Source organism: Capricornis sumatraensis, chromosome 5 (genome assembly GCF_032405125.1).
Source record: "Capricornis sumatraensis isolate serow.1 chromosome 5, serow.2, whole genome shotgun sequence".
NCBI classification, from domain to species: Eukaryota; Metazoa; Chordata; class Mammalia; order Artiodactyla; family Bovidae; genus Capricornis; species Capricornis sumatraensis.
The window spans coordinates 41,420,697-41,441,244 of NC_091073.1; the positions used below are offsets into that span (position 1 = coordinate 41,420,697).

Here is a 20,548-nt window from a genome sequence, read left to right on the forward strand (position 1 = left end):
TTTAAGTCAACTTTTTCACTCTCCTCTTTCACTTTCATCAAGAGGCTTTTTAGTTCTTCTTCACTTTCTGCCATAAGGGTGGTGTCATCTGCATATCTGAGGTTATTGATATTTCTCTCGGCAGTCTTGATTCCAGCTTGTGTTTCTTCCAGTCCAGTGTTTCTCATGATGTACTCTGCATAGAAGTTAAATAAGCAGGGTGACAATATATAGCCTTGACATACTCCTTTTCCTATTTGAAACCAGTCTGTTGTTCCATGTCCAGTTCTAACTGTTGCTTCCTGACCTGCATACAGATTTCTCAAATGGCAGGTTAGGTGGTCTGGTATTCCCATCTCTCTCAGAATTTTCCACAGTTTATTGTGATCCACAGAGTCAAAGGCTTTGGCATAGTCAATATAGCAGAAATAAACATTTTTCTGGAACTCCCTTGCTTTTTCGGTGATCCAGCAGATGTTGGCAATTTGACCTCTGGTTCCTCTGCCTTTTCTAAAACCAGCTTGAACATCAGGAAGTTCATGGTTCACATATTGCTGAAGCCTGGCTTGGAGAATTTTGAGCATTATTTTACTAGCATGTGAGATGAGTGCAATTGTGCGGTAGTTTGAGCATTCTTTGGCATTGCCTTTCTTTGGGATTGGAATGAAAACTGATCTTTTCTAGTCCTGTGGCCACTGCTGAGTTTTCCAAATGTGCTGGCATATTGAGTGCAGCACTGTCACAGCATCATCTGTCAGGATTTGAAGCAGCTCAACTGGAATTCCATCACCTCCACTAGCTTTGTTCGTAGTGATGCTTTCTAAGGCCCACTTGACTTCACATTCCAGGATGTCTGGTTCTAGATGAGTGATCACACCATCATGATTATCTGGGTTGTGAAGATCTTTTTTGTACAGTTCTTCTTGCCACCTCTTCTTAATATCTTCTGCTTCTGTTAGGTCCAGACCATTTCTGTCCTTTATCCAGCCCATCTTTGCATGAAATGTTCCCTTGGTATCTCTAATTTTCTTGAAGAGATCTCTAGTCTTTCCCATCTTTTCTTTTCCTCTATTTCTTTGCATTGATAGCTGCAGAAGGCTTTCTTATCTCTTCTTGCTATTCTTTGGAACTCTGCATTCAGATGCTATATCTTTCCTTTTTTCCTTTGTTTTTTTACCTCTCTTCTTTTCACAGCTATTTGTAAGGCCTCCCCAGACAGCCATTTTGCTTTTTTGCATTTTTTTTTCCATGGGGATGTTCTTGATCCCTGTCTCCTGTACAATGTCACGAACCTCATTCCATAGTTCATCAGGCACTCTATCTTTCAGATCTAGACCCTTAAATCTATTTCTCACTTCCACTGTATAATCATAAAGGATTTGATTTAGGTCATACCTGAATGGTCTAGTGGTTTTCCCTACTTTCTTCAATTTAAGTCTGAATTTGGTAATAAAGAGTTCATTATCTGAGCCACAGTCAGCTCCTGGTCTTGTTTTTGTTGACTGTATAGAGCTTCTCCATCTTTAGCTGCAAAGAATATAATCCATCTGATTTCAGTGTTAACCATCTGGTGATGTCCATGTGTAGAGTCTTCTCTTGTATTGTTAGAAAAGCGTGTTTGCCTGACCAGTGCATTTTCTTGGCCAAACTCTATTAGTCTTTGTCCTGCTTCATTCTTCATTCCAAGGCGAAATTTGCCTGTTACTCCAGGTATTTCTTAACTTCCTACTTTTGCATTCCCGTCCCCTATAATGAAAAGGACATCTTTTTTGGGTATTAGTTCTAAAAGGTCTTGTAGGTCTTCATAGAACTGTTCAACTTCAGTTTTTTCAGCATTACTGGTTGGGGCATAGACTTGGATTACTGTGATATTGAATGGTTTGCCTTGGAAATGAACAGAGATCATTCTGTCATTTTTGAGACTGCACCCAAGTACTGCTTTTCGGACTCTTTTATTGAGCATTATGGCTACTCCATTTCTTCTGAGGGATTCCCGCCTGCAGTAGTAGATACAATGGTCAATGCAGTAGACCCCGGTTCAATTCCTGGGTTGGGAAGATCCACTGGAGGAGGGATGGGCTACCTACTCCAGTAATCTGGTGGAGAATTTCACCGACGATATAGCTGAATGCAGTTTTCACTCTCACTTTTTATGGTATAAACTCAACAAATTTATATTGTTTTCTAACTGCTTTTTCTCCAGTAAATGTTACTGGATTTTTACCTGCAAAAGCTATCAAATTTAAAATTTTCCAGTTGTGAGCACATGATTAAGGGTATTCCTCAACTTAGTTCCTATTATATTTTATCCATTCCTGAACTTGGAGCAGTTTTCCATTTCTATATGTGTTCACTCACTGTCCTCATCTCAGCCCTCCAGTTCCTTTTTTCCTCCAGAACAGTGTCTTAAGATTTTACAATCGATTCCAAAGCTCTGTGTAATATGGTATCTTCCTACATTTATGTTCTCATTTCCTAGACACCACCCTTTGCTTCTCCTAAGCTTCAAAACAGTTCATTTGTGCAGTTACCCACCCCCCCAAAAATCATTACAAATGTAACATCCTTCCTCACTAATAATGACATATTTGTATCCTTTATTCTTAACATCCCTTGAGAGACCCACATGGTTAGGCATCACATTATATAGGTGTTTTTAGATTTTTAAAATACTGTAACTTAATTTTTCCTAATGGCATTATCTTTGGCAATGAATGACATCAGGGAATAATTGGCTCACAAGTAGATTTTCAGAATTAAGAACAGTCTAAATCTATAAAGTAAAAGCTAATTCACTACTGTTGAGGACAGATTCCTTCTTTATTTTGCTCACATTCAGAAATTTTGACTTAAAATTTGGGATATGTGAGGCAAATGAGTGTTGTGACTTTTTAATTAACAACCTGGGAAGCTGCTTTATTTTCCTTACGTATACTACCTTGGCATTAGCAAAATTTGAGTGTCTTCAAATAAGTAGGAGCTATATTTCTAATACAGGTCATATCTGGGAGTATAAGTTAGAGGAGATTGTGTTCGTATTCCAGAAATGTTTAAAAACTACAAAATAAAACTCACTAAAAAAAGTATTTTGCCTCTTTGGGGAAGAGCTGACTCATTGGAAAAGACTCTGATGCTGAGAGGGATTGGGGGCAGGAGGAGAAGGGGACGACAGAGGATGAGATGGCTAGATGGTATCACCGACTCAATGGACATGGGTTTGGGTGAGCTCCAGGAGTTGGTGATGGACAGGGAGGCCTGGCGTGCTGTGATTCATGGGGTCGCAGAGAATCAGACACGACTGAGCGACTGAACTGAACTGAACTGGGAGGACTTTTTATAGTACCACATAGAGCAGCAGCGTTTGTACTGCTAAGTATTTAAGATACTAAATGAATTTTGACCCTGTATCCTTGATACTCTAAATTAGCTATTGAGGCATTCTAAGCAAAATGGGTTTAGAGGATTATTTTATGATGTGTAGAAACTTGGGATAACCAGATCATGCCATAAGCAATTTCATTTGAGTTTTTATATGTTTATTCTCAACTCACTGTCCTAATCCAGCTATGCAGAGAACTCCTTTATGGTTCAGATTTTCTGAGTAACAGTTTATAAAGAAACAGGTACAGAATTACAATTAATTAGTTGGAAAGAATCTTCCTACTCTGTTATTTTATTATCTAACCAAATTTTATAATTATTTTCAGAGTATGAATATCATTTATCATGTAGCTACTTGATTATTTATTCAGAAATGTACAGTAATTTCAAAAACTATTCTGAAACAATAACCAGGTCATCATTTTCCTGGCCTTTATGATTAGTTTTTTAAAATATTATTATGAAAATAAATAAATAACCCTTATGGAGTTGAAAGATATAAGAACTGTAGCAAAACTATGAATGATTCTGTAAAATTAAGTTAACTCTAAAATCAAACTATTAAATGTATAATCAGCTAGAATTTCATTGAAATGGTTGGTTGGTTGGTTGGTAGTTCTTAGACTACTATATACCCACGACTTGTATGATCACTGATGTTCAAGCAAGCAGAAATAAGAATTTGAAACAAGGCAGCCAAAATAAACATAAGACAATTAGTAATGACACTTGAAATGTAGCTTATATTGTATACAGAGTGATGTCTTTTACGGAGTTAACTATTAATTTAAAAATAAATGTAATAGTAACCCACAAAGATAGCTGTGGAAAGAGGTAGAATTATTTAGTGGAAGAGATTCTAAAACTGAGATATTGACTACTCAATCATAAATAGTAATATTAATAAATCTAAACTATTTAGAAGCCATGGTTATCCATGGTTTTATCAATTGATCATCATTTTGAGTAGGTTACAGTCCACAGGATCGCAAAGAGTCGGACACAACTGAGCAACTTCACCTTCACCTTCAGAGTTATGACATACAATATTAAAGAAGTATGTATTTTCAAATAAATGTTGTTTCAATTATTTTTCATTTAATTAATTTGTATTTAGTTGAGTATATTAGTAAATATCAGTAAAAACATACATATAGTAAATATAGATGAACCATTTCTTATAAGGTCATCATAATCTAATATCCTTTAATATAAATTTAAAGATAAAAAATATTATTAATAATTGGTTTATTTAACAAAATATTTTGAGTTGATTAGATTCCAGTCAAATTTGGAACTTATTTGCATTTTGACATTCTTTTAAAAATGTTTTTGTATGTTTCTGTGAAATCACATTCTATTGATTAAATTCTAGCTTCAAATATTGAGGATGAAACCTCTCTTTTGTATTATAACTGTAATCAGTAATGAATGCCACCAGTAATAGGCATTATATATTATTTAACTGAACTTATAAAATTCAGACATGATATGACTATGTACTTTTGTAGGTATAGATGACTACTCTAAGAGCATATTTCCAGTGATGTTTTAATACAGCCTGAATTTAGTTTTTCTGTCCACGTGCAGATTTTGGATGGCTTGAATTTCTTGCTAAACTTTGAGCTCAAGTCTTTGCCCAAAGAATTTTTTATATTCTTGATGCTGATAAATTTCCCTTGATTGTCTCTTAAAAATTATCTCAGAACTGAATTCTCTCAAGATTTAATATAGTATAACCTTTTCTTTTTAAATTAAGAAACATCATTTGTATGCATGATTAAAAAAGATGACTTAAAATATTTTGTTTTCAAATAGTCTTTTCTTTATTTAATGATACAGGTTTCTTCAATGATGACAAAAATATTAGGAATTACCTAAATTTCGCAGGACTTAACTACTCCACTGTGTACCAACTGCCTTTTTCATTATGTTTTCTACTCTTGTGTTACCACTTGAGTTCTTTCTGCTTTTCCCTTCCTGTTGCTTATCCTTGTTATTTAGCTTTGTATCTAGAATGCAGCCCAAATCAATATTTCACAATCTGAAACTGAGTGAAACATATATAATATATTCTAGTCTTTCAAGAGTGTATACTTCTTGCCTGTGTGTGTACTGTCATACAACAGTAACGTGGATAATGATGATAAAACAATTTTAAGAAAACAGTATTAAGCCAAAACTACAAGGCAAACTGAAAAGCTACCCCAAAAGACAGAATCCTGTTTTAAGTGTTTTTATTCTACCACTATGGGGAAAGCCATCCTCAACCTTGTTCTTAGTGTTAGAAAGAAAAAAATAAGGAAGAGGACAAAAATTAAAACAGAGAATCTTTAGTCAATCTCATAATCAAAAATTAAAAAAGAGACCTGAGTTCGATCCCTGGGTCTGAAAGATCCCCTGAAGGAGGGCATGTCAATCCACTCTATTCTTACTTGGACAATCCCATGGACAGAGGAGTCTGATTGGCTATAGTGTTTAGGGTCGCAAAAAGTCAGACACAACTGAAGCAACTTAGCATAGAATATACATGGTGTAATATATCATGTGCTTTCTTTAACTTATTAATTCATTTTGAATTTGCATACTACAAACTATGTAGGAATATATGTCAGAACTTTCAGTATTCAATTTTTATCCTACCTTCAGTCTTTATGAGTCTTTATGAGTTAATAGTCTCTCCACATCAAACATTTTGCAACTCATAATGACAGGGACTAAAATATATTTTTTAAGAGTAATACATGGACATCAACAAGCTGAGCAAGATACTATTTGAGCTTTCAACTGTTCCTAATTTAATTGATAATGAAGATTTATTATGTTCTCTGTAACTGAAAGTGCCATTTAGAATGATATAAATGTCTCATCCATGCAAATGGTAATTTTGGTATAATTTTCAACATCAAACATCTTAGTTAATCAAATAAATATGTAATTGCAGTTATTTATTTGATATCAAAAAGTCTTGTTTTATAGATAGTGAATTCTGCCAGTGAGAGAGATACATTTATAAATACTACAAGTGTACACTGTACTAGATTAGCAATAATGACACAGAAGTCAGCTTAACATGTGACACAGAATGCCTTCATAGTCATTAATTTGAAATCAAAAGAAGCTAGCCAATATCTGAGTATTCCTTAGGATTGCTCTGCCTGTGTTTTGCAGTGATTAACCACATAGCCTTAAAGATTAAGTCTTACTTATTCTGGCTAACTGATTGAGATATAAATATTTTAAATACTTATTTTTATCAAAATAAAAGAGACACTGTTAAACAGCAGTGCATGTATCAAATTATTTATCTAAATAGAATTAGTAAAGAGCTTTGGCGAATTATGATACATGACAGAATTTCAGATCACTTTGAAGTTCCCACTAATTCTTATGTATAGCCATGATTAATTGCTAAACCTTTAGTAAATCTGAAAGATGGAGACAATCAGATGGTGATGCAGTGTAGTTTTTGGTAAATAAGTCACAATGCTCTATAGGAGTTGCAAACATAAATACCTAAAGTACCTTGCAGGTGACATAAAAAGATGAAAATGGAAACAAAAGAATGTGGAGCAATGCAAACATTGAATTGTCCAATGAAAACTGCTAAATCCATGAAAAGGCTTTCAAATTCAAGATTTCAGAAGACCATATCATCTAAATAAAGTGTGTATCTGGGCCAGATTCAGTTCATGCGTTGTCAGTTTAAAAATTTATTTATGATATAGTGAGCCTGCTTTTTTTGGAGGGGAGTGTGTGTTTTTAATACATGGGGTGCATGATAATTGTATATAGGTAGATATAATTGTTAAAGGTAGATAAAAACAGTAGAAATAGAAAAAATTAATATCTAAATAACAAAATTAGATAGTATCTTAATGCATTTCCTTCATTTATTTCCATGTATCTTGAATAGTGATTGTGTTACCATATAATGCTTCCACAATGACTTAACAGACTTATTAATTCTAGGTATTACAACAAATTTAATATAAACATTTGTTTTAATATTTACTATCCTCTTACTGGCATTTATATGTTTTTCAATCTTCTAAATACCATGTTGAAACTCTTCTTGCCTAAGTTTTTAATGTTTTTCTCACTTGTGTATTTTTTGAAAAGTAAAATAATCAAATTAATGTATATGGACATTTTAAAAGAGCTTTCTAATTGCCAAACAATTCTCTAAAATTTATGATCTCCCTAAGAATTGCCAGACTTATCTTCTTCCTAAAATACTTTTGCCAAAAATATATACTATTTTGGTAAATTTGTTAATTTGCTAAAAGGAAATCATTTATTTATGTCATATGATTATAACAACACTTGAATGATAAGGCTTTGCTAAAACCAAACTTGGTATAAATAAAATGTTATTTCTTTTGGCATTAGTACTTCCCAGATGGTATCTATGAAAAACTCTTGAAATGTAAAGAAATCATATGAATAGATTCCAATACTTCTTACAGTACATATGCTGCTTTCTATTGACATATTTACGTTTAAGTTGATAAAATTCCCCTCTGGTGTCTAATCATGGATGTGACAAACACATTTACAAAAAAGAGTGGTGAAAAATAATAGCTGTACTTTGACAACTTAGGATAAAAACACTGGTGGTTTGTGAAATTATAAGATGACAAATGCAGAATAGCTGTATTTTGGACATAGAACTTAAACTGCACATGGAAAGACCAAGTGAATTGTTGCATTATTTCACAGTTTTGTGAACTATTGATTTGGTCCTTGACTGAGCTCACTTTACTGGGTCTCACTGGGGCAAAGCATTTTAGAGTAAATTGTTCATGTTCTGGAGTTTCTCATTTTAGCCAAGATAAAATTTACCCTTTCATTGTTATATACCTTGGGAGTTAATAGGCATTCATAGCTGAATAATTATACCATGACAGGTATGAGATATCTGCCTAAACTCAAATTAAGCTCCTATTAAAAACATAATCTGCATGAAGTATGAATGCATATGCTTTCTGCTTTCTTTGGTTTATACCATTACTTTTAAAGATGACAAAAGGCAGATGAAGTATGTCATCAATGCTTGTATGAGGAACCCAGACAAATTCATATCCCTTAAATTTAAAGGGCAATCCTATTTAATCCAGCTGTAAGAGGCATATGTTGTTACTGGGCAGACAATGAATAAAGTAGTGCTAAGGTTTTAGAAAAGGCAGAGGAACCAGAGATCAAATTGCCGACATCTGCTGGATCATTGAAAAACCAAGAGAGTTCCAGAAAAACATCTACTTCTGCTTTATTGACTATGCCAAAGCCTTTGACTGTGTGGATCACAATAAACTGTGGAAAATTCTGAAAGAGATTGGAATACCAGACCACCTGACCTGCCTCTTGAGAAACCTATATGCAGGTCAGGAAGCAAGTTAGAACTGGACCTGGAACAACAGACTGGTTCCAAATAGGAAAAGGAGTACGTCAAGGCTGTATATTGTCTCCCTGCTTATTTAACTTCTATGCAGAGTACATCGTGAGAAATGTTGGGCTGGAAGAAGCACAAGCTGGAATCAAGATTGCTGGCAGAAATATCAATAACCTCAGATACGCAGATGACACCACCCTTATGGCAGAAAGTGAAGAGGAACTAAAGAGCCTCTTGATGAAAGTGAAAGAGAAGAGTGAAAAAGTTGGCTTAAAGCTCAACATTCAGAAAACGAAGATCATGGCATCTGGTCCCATCATTCCATGGGAATAGATGGGGAAACATTGGAAACAGTGTCAGACTATTTTTTTAGGCTCCAAAATCACTGCAGATGGTGACTGCAGCCATTAAATTAAAAGACCCTTACTCCTTGGAAGGAAAGTTATGACCAATCTAGATAGCATATTAAAAAGCAGAGACATTTCTTTGCCAGCAAAGGTCCATCTGGTCAAGGCTGTGGTTTTTCCTTTGGTCATGTATGGAAGTGAGAGTTGGACTGTGAAGAAAGCTGAGTGCTGAAGAATTGATGCTTTTGAACTGTGGTGTTGGAGGAGACCCTTTAGAGTCCCTTGGACTGCAAGAAGATTCAGCCAGTCCATCCTAAAGGAGATCAGTCCTGGGTGTTCATTGGAAGGATTGATGCTGAAACTGAAACTCTAATACTTTGGCCACCTCATGCTAAGAGTTGACTCATTGGAATAGACCCTGATGCTGGGAGGGATTGAGGGCAGGAGGAGAAAGGGAGGACAGAGGATGAGATGGTTGGATGGCATCACTGACTCGATGGACATAAGTTTGGGTGAACTCAGGGAGTTGGTGATGGACAGGGAGGCTTGGCGCATGCTGCAGTTCATGGGGTCGCAAAGAGTCGGACACAATTGAGCAACTGAACTGAACTGAATTTTCCACAAACTTGGAAACAAAGTAATTTCATATATTTTTCTGCAAAGTTAGAATTATGTTAGTTTTCTCTACTTGTCTTTACTGTTTTAGAGTATAATGTGGGTCTATATTAAATACAGTGTTATATGTCATGGTCAATTCATTTAAGATTAATTCAGGACCTAACATATGCTTGAATTACAAGGAATACACAGTTGAATTAAGGGATATTATTATAACAGTACTTTATATATGATATGTATTCATAAAGTAACATGGTGTGCAAATCAAATACAAAAAAAAGATTTTTATAATCCCTCCATTTATTACTGGTTCCAGAAATTGTTTAGCTGCCTCTTTTGTATACTATGTGACCTAAGACAAGTCTTTTATTTCTCTTTGTTATTTCATTTACAGAATAACACTGTGTACTCCAAGGAATACTCTAATGTTAAAAAAGTAAATACCTACAAAGCATTTGGGAGCATACACTTGGCTAATATTTGCTTAATACATTTTAGCTATTACATTATCACAGATAGTGAGTTATCAACATGCTATTATAGTAAAGATGTACCACTAATAGTGAATTTAGAATAATTAAAATTGTAATGAACTAAATTTCTATATGGTTTATGAGTGCTTCCCTGTATAAAATACACATATCTCATTGACTCCTTGAGGCAATTAATGTGTGGTATTTCTATTTCATAGAAAAATGTTGACACATCGAAAGAGATTTAATAAAACTCATTTTTGAGCTTGCAATCAACATTTAGCACAATGTATTAGAGAATCTAGATTTTTACCACATACACCTTCAAAGTCAAATTGCAGAATAAAATGTGGGTTGCAGAAAGATCATATAATCTCTGGAGACTAATTTTAGAAGTAAAATTTCCACTTTACTAAATCATTGCTTGAACAGACTGTAGAAATAGAAATCAATGATTTTAAAACATTTCTACTTATATTCAGTCTAGAGATGAACTTAGTAGATGTTATTTACCCTGATACTATCCTTCTCTCTGTTTGGATCCTAAGAATTCCTCAGGAACAGAAATTAAATTCAGTAAAAAGTCTGTATATATATAACTAGAGATTGATCACATATCATAAATATTAAATGGAACTATATTTATATTTATGTAATGAATATTTTTATTATTTAATTTGACAAATAGGATACTTTTGTCAAACAATTATCATATAACTGGCTCTATGGCTTTACTTGCTAAGAAAAACTTTAATTTCCAAGATGTATATTTGAAAAAGTATTGGAAATTATTCAATAATTACAGTTATTGACTCCAAATATTTTAGCATCAAATGACTGAATTTTGGATTCAGAACCGAATCTTGTAGACATTATACATCTAAAACTACTCCAAAAATTAATATTAAAAAGTATTAGTATACTCATTTCTAAAAATCCTTACAGATATGAAGCTTTTTCTTAAACTTATCTTTTACTGAGCTTCGTTTTTCAATAGTGGTCATTTACTTGCAACAATGTTTTGTTTATTTAATTGTAGAGAAAAATAAAATTCTAACATATATGGCTAGGAAATCATAGTGAAATCAAAGGCAGAACTAGTATAATCAGGGCAGAAAATTATACTTGCTTTATTCACATAGCATTACTTTTGAAGTTTCCCAGCACTCAGTGACAGATACCAGTGTTACATTTCTTTTGTATCTTCCCACAATGTATATTGTTAAATAACTCTTTCTGACAGGCTAATTTCTATGAAGTTTATTATTCATAATTGCTCTTATAATCTTTTGAAGAGCCAAGGACTCTTAATAGCTCTCAATTTTGAAATAACCATGGAAAATAGGAGATTTCATACAGGCCAGGAAACCAAGTTTGAATGATTAGAATAGCAGAGGGATTGGGGCTGAAGTTCAATAGCTGAATTTATAAAAATAAATGAATACCAAGTAACAGTATATAGAAAATGAAAAAGAAAATGAGTTTTTAAAAGTCTGGATAATCCCTGTATTATGTTCAAGGACGGGGCCAAAAAACAACAGAAGCAGATGTCCATGTTCCGAGGGATAGGATGAAAGAATCACACCAAGTTAGAAACAGAAAGGTCTTTGATGAATAGCTGATTTAGAAGCTCTTATCATGACTACATAAGGTCAGTAAACCCTAAAGATTGCTTACAAAATATATGTATGCTTAGCTTCAGTTTTCTGGAGCAAAGAATCCATAACTTTTGCTAGAATATCAAAGGGAATTCTGATGCAACATAACTTAAGAAACATAAGCTACGAAGGAGCTAGGTGACATGACATAGCAACACACAAAATTTAAAAAAAAAATTCCTTTAAACTACTGTGATGTGTAAGAAGAGTTAATTTTCCCTTTCCCAGGTTATGAGGATAGGTTCTTTTTCTGTCACCAGGCTCATATATCCTAAATCATCTTACACATCACTGTCAGATTCATCATAATATTGTACTGCTTTGATGCTATTGTTCTCCAACTAAAATTTAGAGCAAATTGCTTATTCTGGCACAGAAAACTTTCCACAGTTTGATTCCAACTTTATATATCTACCTTATTTTTAATATATGTATAGAGTCTTCATTATATAAACTCAACTTTATGTTGCTTATCATGCAAATTTTGTCTATTTTGAGGGAATTTTGTTCATGATGTTTGTGTAGTTGGACTAATTTGCACTTGTACTTTACCCTGCCCTCTCTCTGTAAGCTCCTTTTGCCCTCTGCACTAATAACCAATAGACATACAAACACACAAATGCATACTCTCAGATGCATCTCAAAATATATTTCTAAAGGACCCAATTAAAATTTTTCATTCTATACTCAAACATGAAATTACCTATCCCATTTTGAACTCCTCTGGTTTCCAGTTTCTACTATCTTAGGGTATGTCTCAGATATTTTTTTGCATAATATTTTCCTTAAGCCCGATTTTTCAATAGTGGTTAAAAACAAGGACTTGGAAAAAGACAGTTCTTTTATCATATTTTAATCCATCTCTATAACTTTGAGTATTATAAAAAAACACCCCTGTTTCTCATCTGTAAAATTGGCACAATAATAGGATTGTTTGAAGATTAAGAGAAAAAATATAGATGAAATTTAGGATATTATGAACACTTAGTATGTTTCCATGTTAAGTGAAATAACTACCAAATACTTACAAACACTGTAGTATCATATATATGTAATATTTTTATTGTTATATCATTTTTCTGATAATTTCTTGTATGCTAATTGAGTTAAATAATTAAACATTTCACCTTCATATTCCAAACATAATCCTTACATAGTCACAGTTCAGTTTATATTTTTTGCACATATTAATGTTATATGTTTTAGGAAGCATATAAATTATAAAGTTTTAAAAATAAATATAAAAGTGTAAATCCTAAGAAGAAATTATTTATTTTTATAAGTACAAAGTTATATTTAGCAAAAGCCCAAACAGCTTCTCTTGTTTGATGTTCTACTTGCCAGCATCTCAGAGATAGTTGGAGTAATTTCTGTTAATTAAGAAAAAAATCAGATAAAATAGTTATCCTGAAATTATGGAGGTATTACATTAATAAGAATGATTTTTGAAGTTCTGCAAAGAAATATTTGATGACGTTTCACCTGAAGCTGGTTCTACTGAGAGGAATAACTATTTATTAACAAGCTTAATATTAATAATAACTGAAGAGTCACAAAGCCCAATGAAAATGAAGCAGAAACAGATCTAATTACAGTTTCAATTTCCATACTTGTGATGGGTCTGTTAAGATTTTCTATTTCTTCCTGGTTCAGTTTTGGAAAGTTGTACTTTTCTAAGAATTTGTCCTTTTCTTCCACATTGTCCATTTTATTGGCATATAATCACTGATAGTAGTCTCTTATGATCCTTTGTATTTCTGTATTATCTGTTGTGATCTCTCCATTTTCATTTCTAATTTTATTGATTTGACTTTTCTCCCTTTGTTTCTTGATGAGTCTGGCTAATGGTTTGTCAATTTTATTTATCCTTTCAAAGAACCAGCTTTTGCCTTTTTGATTTTTGCTATGGTCTCTTTTGTTTCTTTTGCAATTATTTCTGCCCTAATTTTTAAGATTTCTTTCCTTCTACTAATTCTGAGGTTCTCCATTTCTTCCTTTTCTAGTTGCTTTAGGTGTAGAGTTAGGTTATTTATTTGACTTTTTTCTTGTTTCTTGAGGTATACCTGTATTGCCATGAGCTTTCCCCTTAGCACTGCTTTTACAGTGTCCCACAGATTCTGGATTGTTGTGTTTTCATTTTCATCCATTTCTATGCATATTTTGATTTCTTCTGTGATTTGTTGGTTATTCAGCAGTGTGTTGTTCAGCCTCCATATGTTGGAATTTTTAATAGTTTTTCTCCTGTAATTGAGATCTAATCTTACTGCATTGTGGTCAGAAAAGATTCTTGGAATTATTTCAATTTTTTTGAATTTACCAAGGCTAGATTTATGGTCCGGGATGTGATCTATCCTGCAGAAGGTTCTGTGTGCGCTTGAGAAAAAGGTGAAATTCATTGTTCTGTGGTGAAATGTCCTATAGATATCAATTAGGTCTAAGTGGTCTATTGTATCATTTAAAGTTTGTATTTCTTTGTTAATTTTCTGTTTAATTGATCTGTCCATAGGTGTGAGTGGGATATTAAAGTCTCCTATTATTATTATTATTGTTATTGTTAATTTCCCCTTTCATATTTGTTAGCATTTGTCTAACATATTGCAGTGCTCCTATGTTGGGTGCATATATATTTATAATTGTTATATCTTCTTCTTGGATTGATCCTTTGATCATTATGTAGTGTCCTTCCTTGTCTCTGTTCACAGCCCTTGTTTTAAAGTCTATTTTATCTGATATGAGTATTGCTACTCCTGCTTTCTTTTGGTCTCTATTTGCATGGAAAATCCTTTCCAGACCTTCACTTTCAGTCTGTATGTATCCCCTGTCCAGGGATGCAAGAATTCTTCAATATCCACAAATCAATCAATGTAATAACCACATTAACAAATTGAAAAATAAAAGCCATATGATTATCTCAATAGATACAGAGAAAGCCTTTGACAAAATTCAACATCCACTTATGATAAAAACTCTCCAGAAAGCAGGAATAGAAGGAACATACCTCAACATAATAAAAGCTATATATGACAAACCCACAGCAAACATTATCCTCAATGGTGAAGAACTGAAAGCATTTCCCCTAAAGTCAGGAGCGAGACAAGGGTGCCCCCTTTCACCACTACTATTCAACATAGTTTTGGAAGTTTTGGCCACAGCAATCAGAGCAGAAAAAGAAATGAATCAAAATTTGAAAAGAAGAAGTAAAACTCTCACTGTTTGCAGATGACATGATCGTCTACATAGAAAACCCTAAAGACTCCACCAGAAAATTACTAGAGCTAATCAATGAATATAGTAAAGTTGCAGGATATAACATCAACACACAGAAATCCCTTGCATTCCTATACACTAATAATGAGAAAGTAGAAAAAGAAATTAAGGAAACAATTCCATTCATCATTGCAATGAAAAGAGTAAAATACTTAGGAATATATCTACCTAAAGAAACTGAAGACCTATATATAGAAAACTATAAAACACTGGTAAAAGAAATCAAAGAGGACACTTAATAGATGGAGAAATATACCATGTTCATGGATTGGAAGACTCAATATAGTGAAAATGAGTATACTACCCAAAGCAATCTATAGATTCAGTGCAATCCCTATCAAACTACCAATGGTATTTTTCACAGAGCTAGAACAAATAATTTCACAGTTTGTATGGAAATACAAAAAACCTAGAATAGCCAAAGCAATCTTGAGAAAGAAGAATGGAACTGGAGGAATAAACCTGCCTGACTTCAGGCTCTCCTACAAAGCCACAGTCATCAATACAGTATGGTACTGGCACAAAGACAGAAATATAGATCAATGGAACAAAATAGAAAGCCCAGAGATAAATCCACACACCTATGGACACCTTACCTTTGACAAAGGAGGCAAGAATAGGCAATGGATTAAAGACAATCTCTTTAACGAGTGGTGCTGGGAAACTGGTCAACCACTTGTAAAAGAATGAAACTAGAACACTTTCTAACACCATACACAAAAATAAACTCAAAATGGATTAAAGATCTAAACGTAAGACTAGAAACTATAAAACTCATAAAGGAGAACATAGGCAAACCACTCTCTGACATAAATCACAGCAGGATCCTCTATGACCCACCTCCCAGAATATTGGAAATAAAAGCAAAAATAAACAAATGGGACCTAATTAAACTTAAAAGCTTCTGCACAACAAAAGAAACTATAAGCAAGGTGAAAAGACAGCCTTCAGGATGGGAGAAAACAGTAGTAAATGAAGCTACTGACAAACAACTAATCTCAAAACTATACAAGCAACTCCTTCAGCTTAATTCCAGAAAAATAAATGACCCAATCAAAAAATGGGCCAAAGAACTAAATAGACATTTCTCCAAAGAAGACAAACAGATGGCTAACAAACACATGAAAAGATGCTCAACCACTCATTATCAGAGAAATGCAAATCAAAACCACAATGAGGTACTGTTTCACACCAGTCAGAATGGCTGTGATCCAAAAGTCTACAAGCAATAAATGTTGGAGAGGCTGTGGAGAAAAGGGAACCCTTTTACACTGTTGGTGGGAATGCAAACTAGTACAGCCACTATGGAGAAGAGTGTGGAGATTCCTTAAAAAACTGGAAATAGAACTGCCCTCAGTTCAGTTCAGTTCAGTCGCTCAGTCGTGTCCAACTCTTTGCGACCCCATGAATTGCAGCACGCCAGGCCTCCCTGTCCATCACCAACTCCCAGAGTTCACTCAGACTCACATCCATCAAGTCGGTGATGCCATCCAGCCATCTCATCCTGGGTCGTCCCCTTCTCCTCCTGCCCCCAATCCCTCCCAGCATCAGAGTCTTTTCCAACGAGTCAACTCTTCATATGAGGTGGCCATAGTACTGGAGTTTCAGCTTGAGCATCATTCCTTTCAAAGAAATCCCAGGGTTGATCTCCTTCAGAATGGACTGGTTGGATCTCCTTGCAGTCCAAGGGACTCTCAAAAGTCTTCTCCAACACCACAGTCCAAAAGCATCAATTCTTTGGCACTCAGCCTTCTTCACAGTCCAGCTCTCACATCCATACATGACCACTGGAAAAACCATAGCTTTGACTAGACAGACCTTAGTCGGCACAGTAATGTCTCTGCTTTTGAATATGCTATCCAGGTTGGTCATAACTTTTCTTCCAAGGAGTACGCGTCTTTTAATTTCATGGCTGCAGTCACCATCTGCAGTGATTCTGGAGCCCAAAAAAATAAAGTCTGACACTGCTTCCACTGTATCCCCATCTACTTCCCATGAAGTGATGGGACCAGATGCCATGATCTTCGTTTTCTGAATGTTGAGCTTTAGGCCAACTTTTTCACTCTCCTCATTCAGTTTCATCAAGTGGCTTTTTAGTTTCTCTTCACTTTCTGCCATAAGGATGGTGTCTCTGCATATCTGAGGTTGTTGATATTCTTTTTCTGGAGACCCTCTAATTTTCAGTTCTACTCTTTGCTGCTAATAGGATGTTGTCCAGTAGAACCTCTATGACAGTGGAAATGTTTGTATATGCAGTATTGGAATCAGAAGTCTCATGTGACTGTTGAACACTTAAACTGTAGCTAGTGCAATTGAAAAATAGGATTATTAATTTTCATTAAACTAAATTGCTATATGTAGAGCTCATGGCTATTAGAATTGCACAACAAAGACCTAGAGTCACCTTTTTAAGAGAAGTAAATTCCAAATGAATTTTAGCCACGAATGGATCTCGTTCAGTAAAATATAGTATGCCACAATGTTTCTTGTGAAATCCTATTATGTCCCTTCATTGCTGAAGCCAGTAGTTTTACCCAGTATTGTTATTGCCTGTGTACTATTGTTAAATAGAATATACACAAAGGAAACTAACAAATTACATCTCCAGGAAGCTCTGAAGACTTCTCCCCAAAAGTAACTTTTGAATTTAGTCTTAAAGGAAAGGAAGTTCCCGCTGATTTTGAGGAAGGGTGAGCTAGGGGTAGTTTAGACAGAAATAAGAAAAAATTGGTGCAACAAGGGAATACCTGATAATTCATTATAACTGGCAAACAAAGTATCTTTGTAAAAAGCAGGAAAGGTGATTGAGCATTTTGAAAAAAAAGTAGAATTGATGTTTTAAAATAATTTTAAAATGGATGCCCAAATATTGGGTTTAAATTTATATAGCTTCATACCCAAAATGGTTATTCAATCACATATACCATTATTTTCTTTTCATTTCTTTTCCTTTTTACAAGCATCATTTATGGTTTAATCATTAACTAAAGCAACTAAAATTGCAGCTTTGTTACTTAAATTTATTACTTGGACAAGATTGAGATTTTGAAAATTTATTGCCATGATGTCACCAATGGTTTATAATTTATAAAACTTTGCATTAGACATTAGCACAGTTATTATTTCCTCTAATGCCTTACCTCACCACAGTCTTAATAACATTCAGGAAATCCAAAAGACAAAGGGGAAAGAGTGGACTTGAAAGCTAAAAATAGTTGCTGAAAACTGATGCAATCATGTAATAAAATATGGTACAATAACATATGATATATTCATAGTATCTGTTAAAGCAATTAGAATCCATGCAGCTAGATTTCTGTTCGTGTATTACTAAAAATGAAAACTATTTCAGCCCAAGTTAGACATATAAGCTATTCAGTTTTAACTGTATACATTGGTCTTAAGAGTGCTGGTCTTATTACTTGCATATGTGATCTATTTAACACTCTTTAAAATAGAGAATCATTGAATAGCAATCAGGTTTCAAAAAGCCTACCAAGTACAGCCAGACAGTTGTCTGTGTGTTTTGCCACATATGACAACATAGAATGTACAATTATATTAACAAAGGCTTCTTTTCCAAGGAGTCAATATTTTCACACATATACTAGGTCTCGCTCATAAGATAACAGAAAAAGCAGTATTGGTGTCTCTCAATATTAATCACATTAACTTTATCAGATATATTAAAAGACTAGTTTTTTTTTTTAATTGAGAAGTTTTATACATATTATATTTAATGCTTTTTTTGTCTAAAAGCTTTTGAATGGACTTTGGTCTAGCTATAGGAAAAAATAATTTTCAGTGCATTTTGGGAGTCCAAAGTATTAACATATTTTTAAACACAGGTCTTAATTTCCACTGATGAAAGTACAGGCAGACATTTCCACTGTAGCATGAAAGATATTAATCACTATAGGAAAGAATGATTTTATTTTGGTAACTACAAACAATGAAAACAATAAATTAATAAATATTTTTCAGGCATTCTAAGTATTTTATATACATTGTTACAGTAAATATTCATAATCAACCCTATGAGATTTTCCTATTCTCCTTATAAAAGGAATCTGAATTTCAGAATGGTTTAGGGATTGCCTGAGACCCAGATAATAAAAGGCATGGCCAGGGATAATATCTGAATTCAACAGCCTTAGACATCATTACTTGGAAAAGAAAATGGCAACCCACTCCAGTATTCTTGCCTGGAGAATCCCCATGAACAGAGGTGGCTGGCAGGCTACAGTCCATGGGGTGGCAAAGAGTCGCACACGACTGAGTGATTATGCAGACTTCATTATTATGTATAACAGGTATGGATTTTACACCACAAATATTTGTATATAAGAAATATATTTTACTTTACTACTCAGAAATCAAATTTTAATTATTCCAAGGCTTCATATCGCTAGGCTGGAAAAGAAATTCAGTGTTACTCTTCAGTAAAATCATATAAAAATATAGAATAATTGCATGGTAGAAACACAGAAATTTGGGGAAGAGTTCCATTTAAAGGAAGAAGGAAGGAAAGGAAAAGGGAGCTGGCTTTGAACACATTACCTGATACCATGGCAAAATATAGTTTTCCTCTCTTACACCATAACTGACATACTTAACCCTTCTTCCTATGAAGTCTAATCCTTTACCTTGTAAATCAAATGTTAAATATGAGGCTGCAAGTACTTCTTATATTCCTTGGCATTGTCCTATTATCTTGGACACATGACCCAAGTCATCAAGTATCTCATATTTTGAGGGATAGCTCCTCTATCATAGTCAGTATAATAAATGTCTTATGAGGATAAGAAATTTATATGTATATTTATAACAATATTTTTAGTCACACTGTCACTTCCACCTGCTGCTTCCTCTAACCTTTGAGGATTAGTAACACAGATTTTAATATTTTCTATCATTGGGGCAGTAGAGTATATATCAGTTACCGAGTATATTTCTTTTGTATTGTTTCCTAATTTTTATCAAAATGAAGCTAAATATTTGTTAAACTTCCATGCTTTTTCTTAGTGTGTTGCAAGAAATTTCATACCATAATTTTAATATTCAATTGCCTGTGACAAATGTGTTTTTGTAAATAAGTTTATAATTTGGTGACAAAGTAACATTTTAGATAATATTTCTTTTAATTTCTGCTGGGAAATTTTGCCCACAATGGTAAAAACTTATATTAAATTTTCATGTTTTTGTTGTTTTAATATGAGCAATATTAATAGAATAAGAATAAATTGTGCCTTTTTATTTTGCTGCTTTAAAAATATTTTATTCCAGTTCTTTAATCATCACAATAAACATATGAGATTAAATATCCTTATCAACATTAATTTTTAGAAACCTAAGGTTCAGAGATATTGGTTGACCATCAAAGAACAAGAGCTCACCTCATTGGCCCAACTGGGCCTGACTCCTAACTCACTG

The 20,548-nt window shown here is 33.7% G+C and overlaps 1 protein-coding gene across 1 annotated transcript in view; it reads left to right on the forward strand.

Annotated features, from left to right (window-relative positions):
* The window catches only part of SEMA3A (semaphorin 3A), a 238,760-nt gene that overhangs the window by 121,292 nt on the left and 96,920 nt on the right, over nt 1-20,548 (forward strand). The gene's annotated exons all lie outside the window — the stretch shown is intronic.